At 46.1% G+C, this 6,000-nt stretch overlaps 1 protein-coding gene across 7 annotated transcripts in view; it reads right to left on the bottom strand.

Annotated features, from left to right (window-relative positions):
* The window catches only part of LOC119456428 (sex peptide receptor), a 441,000-nt gene that overhangs the window by 297,554 nt on the left and 137,446 nt on the right, over nt 1–6,000 (bottom strand). The window lies entirely within an intron of this gene.

Genomic DNA, 6,000 nt, shown 5'->3' with positions numbered 1-6,000 from the left:
GTTTGCTCAGGTGACAGAGTGACTACTCAGGTCGGGTGGTGGTCTTATGTGCGATTGCAGGAACACAAGCACAAATTATAAGAACGCGAGCGCGTGGATCCTAACGCTGTAACATTTCCACACCAAGGAAATTTAATTGAACTTGCTCATCTTCATTTCTGGTTATAAAGAGTACGCTTGTACAAAAACAAACAAACAAACAAAGAAGAACAAAGAAATGCTAGTCGATTATTAACTCTATTATTATAATAATTAATTGACTAGTAATTAGTCTGCTGTCCTATCTACAACTGGAGACTTACTCAATGGTACTGAAAACACTACTTAAGGCTACGCGTAAGGTTTCCAGTGCTTAAACCAGAATGTTAAGGCATCAAAACAGCATAGCATATGATACGTTGGGCATTACAGGATTGAGCTGAAGGACGTGCGCTTGGCTACGCTAATGCGGAGGAGAGCCGTAGATAAATAGCAGAAAAATAAAGTATGCAGCCGATGGCCGTATACACTGGTCGACCAGTGTAAGCATCGAACAGAATTACACAGATAAATCTGTTCAAAAACGCCGGTTCATCTAAAAAGAGAAAACAGGTTAAGGATCCGCTGCCACACAGCTTCCATTACATAAAGGCATTTTATCATTGGCCGGTTTACTGGCAGTGCCGCTCACGATAGCAATCTCCGTTATATAACGGCGCAATGATAGCGGCGATGGCCAATGGGAGACGACGCTTACGAATAAACTTTAGTAAATCTGAACCCACTTTTTATTCCACTACAATATTCTCATTCAGAGGACCCTGTTTGGGTTTCAGCTTTACCATTGTGCAGTGCGTTCTAAAAGGCGGTTCATCTAAAAAAAAATGCAAACCAGGATAAGGATCCGTAGTCACAAAGCTTTCATTACGTAAGGTCCTTTACTCATTGGCCGATGTTCGGGTGGTCGCCGCTCAAGATGGCAATTTCCGTTAATTAACGACACAGCGATCGCGATGACGGAAAATGGGGGACGACACTTACGAAAGAAACTTCAGCAAATCTGAACGCAGTTTTTTTCCACTCCAGTATTCTCACTCAGAGGAGCCTGTTTGGGTTTCACCTTTACCATTGTGGTGTGCCCCTTAACTCTACCCCTACCCCACACGCACACATATATTTTTGCCGATACCATTTTGACACTTTATTACAAATTGTGGCTTTCCGAGCGTGGAACTCATTCCGTTAACAAAGCGTTCTTCGCGGATACACGGCTATGCAAGTGCTGCACCAGGCCTGCCATTGCACGGTCCGATGTGCTTCGATGAACTCATTGAAGGAGGAGCCACGTGCAAGAAAAAATAAAACTGCCTTTGACGAGGCGTGTTGCAAGGCGGGTTTAATTTCCTGTTTCGGGCACCCGGTGCTTCTTGGTTCTCTGAACCAAGCATGCTTCCTCTTGCTGAAGAACGATGTGTAATTTTACGCCTTAGTAACACGATCGTGGCTTGGCACGAGCATCATCAGCAATATTACTTTTTTAATCATAATGTACTACCTAAGGCATTTCGTACGGAACCGACGTCTGCAGCACGTGGCTATATTACCGGTAAAGATAAATACACGCGTGCTGTAACACCGAGAACTCAAGTATATTGAGGTCATAAAGAGCACGGGACATGTGCTATTAGTCACTTACCGCTGCAGAGGACTAAATGGCACGCTTCGCTGATCTTGGCAGTTAGGATCACATGGATGGGAACAGAAATAAATGTCGAAAGCTCAGAAAAATTATCGGCAGAATCCTCCGACAAGTAATTATGCTTATGGGTGTCTACGCAACACGTTGTGCCCCGCATAACATTAACAGTGCCCTTGTGCTAGTTAATATTTCGGGTTTTTGGGCTCATATGCAATATTGGGATATTCGGCCCATGTTAACGACTATGGCTTTCAAACACTTACCCTCTACTGGCAATTTGGTGTGACCCTATTTCGAAGCTATTCTGATTATGTGAACAAAAGAAGTCGCAGTTTTTCTCGAAAGGCGAAGCATCGATCGGGATAGCAAATTAATAGAACTATTTCAAGTAAGGATATTAGTTTCATTGGCCGTATAAACTTGTAAACATTCGCTTACTAACTAAATTAGCATGCATGGTGTCACGCACGCACAAGAAAACATGAACATCTAGCTCACTCGATGCCGGCGCACACTCACTGTCAAAACGCTGGAGTGAGAAAGCACTGCGCCAGCAGCGAGCGAATTGACTTCTCGCTTTCTCTCGCTGCCTCTCGCTTCAACGCGAATTCGGCGAGAACACAGCGCACACGAACCTCTCAGCACTCGGCGCACTCTCTCTCCATTGCAGATTGCTTTGAAGTTAGGGCCCGCGCTGCCGCGCCATACTTAGCCGCCGCCGGAGTAAAACACCCCTCTTCCTTCCTCCCTCCCCACGGTGCCTTGCGCGCCACGGAAGACGACGCGCTTACTCACTGCTTTCCTCCCTTGCGTGCGCTAGATTGATCAGCCATCGTCAGCTCATCCTCGTATGTTTTCACTCGCGAATACAGCATACGGCGCGTGGCAGCGAAGTTATCGCCCTTGCACATTATACGGAACTAGAGCACTGCACGGGCCGATTTTTTCAGCCCGGGCCCGGCCCGGGCCCGTTTTTACGTTGGGCTGCCCGCCCGAGCCCGATCAAAACTTTTATGGCGAGACCAGGGCCCGGCCCGGCCCGTGGCCTTTTACCTTAGGCCCGAGCCCGGCCCAAGCCCGGCTCGAAACCCGCCCGAACCCGGCCCGAGACCGGAAAATACATGTTTTTCAGAGTTGAGACGCCCGAGAATAACTCACTGCACGTTACATGCACACCACCAGAAAGCCCGAGCCCGGCCTGGGCCCGGCCCGGGCCCGCGTCAAAAAACCCGAGCCCGGCCGGAGGCCGTGATAAAACTGCTCTACCCGGCCCGGCCCGTCCCACGGGCCGGGCCGGGCCCGGGCTTTCGGGTAAGCCAGAGCCCGTGCAGTGCTCTATTGGGAACATCATCACGCCGACGCCAATGGCAGAAATGCGCCTGGAGTGTGCAATAAAACTCAAGTGGTTAATGTTGAACGTCTAGATTATCTTGACCATGAATTGGATGTACCTATTAACGATTAGGACCTTTATAACTATCTTGCACACACTTCGCAAGAAAAGTACGGACGGAAAAAATAACTTCGGCCGCAGAGAGTTTTTAAAGTGTTGCGAACATATGCTTCGGCAATACCTCGCCTTATGAACACGGCCAGTTGTGGTAACGCTTCAATGTAGGCTGCCCAAAAGACTCGTTCCTCGTTAAGAGACAACGCCTCCTGTGAAGGGTGGAGAAGACAGTGAGTGACATGAATTCGAACAGTGACTTGGGCGAGCTTGTCTAAATGCATGGCGTGATTGCAGCGCAAGACACCGAAGTTTGGAAAGCGAAACGTGAGGTTAGCGAAACAAGAACAAACACAAATGCTTGTTCTTTCTTCCGCCAACCTTACGTTTCTATTTGCGAGCTTTGTGCTGGAATCGCGACATGAGTGACGTGAACTGAGTGAAGTATGACTTAGTTTTTATGGCACTGGGGGTATTCCTTAAATTTTTTTTTATCCAACGCACTGTAGGAACAACAATAGGGATTACAGGACAGTTAGGTCTATATGTTTTGCAATATTCACCTACGACTTAGTGTACTAGGAAACTGATATATCCTGCGCGTCTTCTTAAAAGTTGTAAATAACTAAAGAAACCGACCTGATAGCCAATTCTTAAAGCTGTTCCACAATAGACATCTAACTAATGATCCTCCGTATTCTTCCCCAAATAACCAATATAGGGAATTGGTATCCTTTTTAAAATCTTATGTACTCTATCGTAATCTTATGTAATCTTATACGTCATAGAGGAGATTTATGAAAGATTAGTTTTTTGTGTCGTGAATGAACTTAGCATTGCGTTTAAGCTGCATATAGGAATACCGCTGATTCTTCCACGCGGTTTTTGAGTATTAGATGACTCGATCAAATCTCCACACCTTTGCTCTCGGCACGCCTAAGCACTGCCCTTGGACGTCTCCATTTATAGATTACTTGAGCGAAGGCTAACTTTGAAACGCGATGTGACCAAAACGTTTTTTGGGCAGCTGAGATGGCTTTGCAACAATATAGCTCTTGACAGAGCTCATTTTCGTTTTTGCTTTACTTAGCGGTATTGCCCCATTGACCGCCGACAAGAAAGCTAGACAATAAAAGAAAGTTTCTGTTGTATATTACATCGAGTGTTCTTCTTAAAGATCACATCATATAATTGAGGGAGGCGCTAAAGCACGCCACATAATCAATACTAAACCGAGCTGACAACACGAGCTATGTCACCGGCTGCAATCTAAGGGACAAAATCAGGGCTATAAAACCCGCAAACTATATTCTGCTGTAGAAGTGCTCCTTGCTGGGCCAGTTGGTTCATACTGATACTTGAGAAAAAGCAGGCGAATATATTCTGCTCCTTAACATTTAAAGAACACGTTATACAGCTTTTAAATGATGCAGCCTCCACCGAATCATTAAGTCGTGCGCCTTAGCCCACAAAACAGGCTACTCGCGCCATTCGGCTTGGGCGGCTCACCGTTGGTCCCATATAATATATGAGACGCGGTAAAGCTAAGACAACGAAATCCCGCAATTAGCCGCCTAAGCCTCGGCCAGTGCGTTCCTCCTTTAGAATGAACGAACGCTTCTTCCCCACGGCTCTCTCAGGGGATACAGGAGCTGCCGCATAAGGGTTCGTCTCGAGCCATTTCTTTTTTTATCTATTTCGCCGTTCACTCTACGTAATATTTCTGCTGTTTCCGACGCAGTAACTGTCTTACATAATGAACGGGCAGCCACGTCGCCGTTCGTCCCAGCTTAGGAGAAGTCGTACGCTTTCCGCCAATTACCCCCACGAAGGAGGAAAAAGAACATCCCGGGCAGCGTTCCCTCGTCTCCAAATGGTATATGACGGTGCGTATATGCGAATGGGGCACTTGAGGAACTGATGCAGTGCATCGTTCAGAAAGCACAGTTCGCTCGGAGACGAAACGCTCGCATATCATAGCTAACAATGCGCGCCGGAGACGCTAAAGTGCATGGCTTAAACACTCGCAGTCACTGATCCAGCGCAGAGCGCATTAGGGAAGCACTAGCATTACGAATGTCGTTACGTAGGAAACATGTCTTAATGTTCGGTAGCATGAAAGGAAGTTGTGACGCTGCTCGTCCATCTCCGAGGCTCCGTATTCGCGAAACCACCTGCTGAAGGAATCATTAATAAACAGTGCTCACAGCGGAAAAGAGGATACTCATGTAAAAAGCTCACGAAAGCATTAGCATTCCTATTTTTCTACGCAAACGTACAAGAAAACATAAAATAAATGAGCAAGAGAGAAGACTGCGGCCAGGAGATGAAGAGTACCTGTGTGTTCTAGGAAAATGTGGTTAGAAAAAAAAAACTGAGTAAAGTACAGATGAACAAAATTCAAAGTAAATGAAATAGAGAGAGGGAGAGAAAGGGAGACAATATTCTGACAGGCTTTTTCACTTTCTGTTGCTTAAACTGGAGGAAGCGTTCACCTCATGAAACGAATTTCAGAATAGCTTATTACAAAACTTGTACTTTACGGAACGTACCAGGACACTAACACGCCAGCGTCCTCTCTCCACTTGCTTAAGGCACACCGATGAACAATCATCTGCTCCAGGCCTACAAAAAATCGCACAGAAAAGTACGAATGTTTCTTGAACTGCGAAGCCGTTCTTTTAAGAAGCGGCTTTCCACTAGACTCTTGCTAATTTAACCTAGATGATTACCATATATTTAGTCATGACTTTTGGAATAGCCAGTTCATTCTGCGGCAGAAATATTAGCGCATATTGACGCTGAGAGATCATTCGGTACCGTTATATATGAAGCATGAGGTTGCAAGCCAAGTCCATCAGTGCCAACACAGGCA

The sequence above is a fragment of the Dermacentor silvarum genome, chromosome 6, assembly GCF_013339745.2.
Source record: "Dermacentor silvarum isolate Dsil-2018 chromosome 6, BIME_Dsil_1.4, whole genome shotgun sequence".
NCBI classification, from domain to species: Eukaryota; Metazoa; Arthropoda; class Arachnida; order Ixodida; family Ixodidae; genus Dermacentor; species Dermacentor silvarum.
Note: the sequence above shows the minus strand (reverse complement) of the source record. Positions and strands in the feature narration are given on the sequence as shown.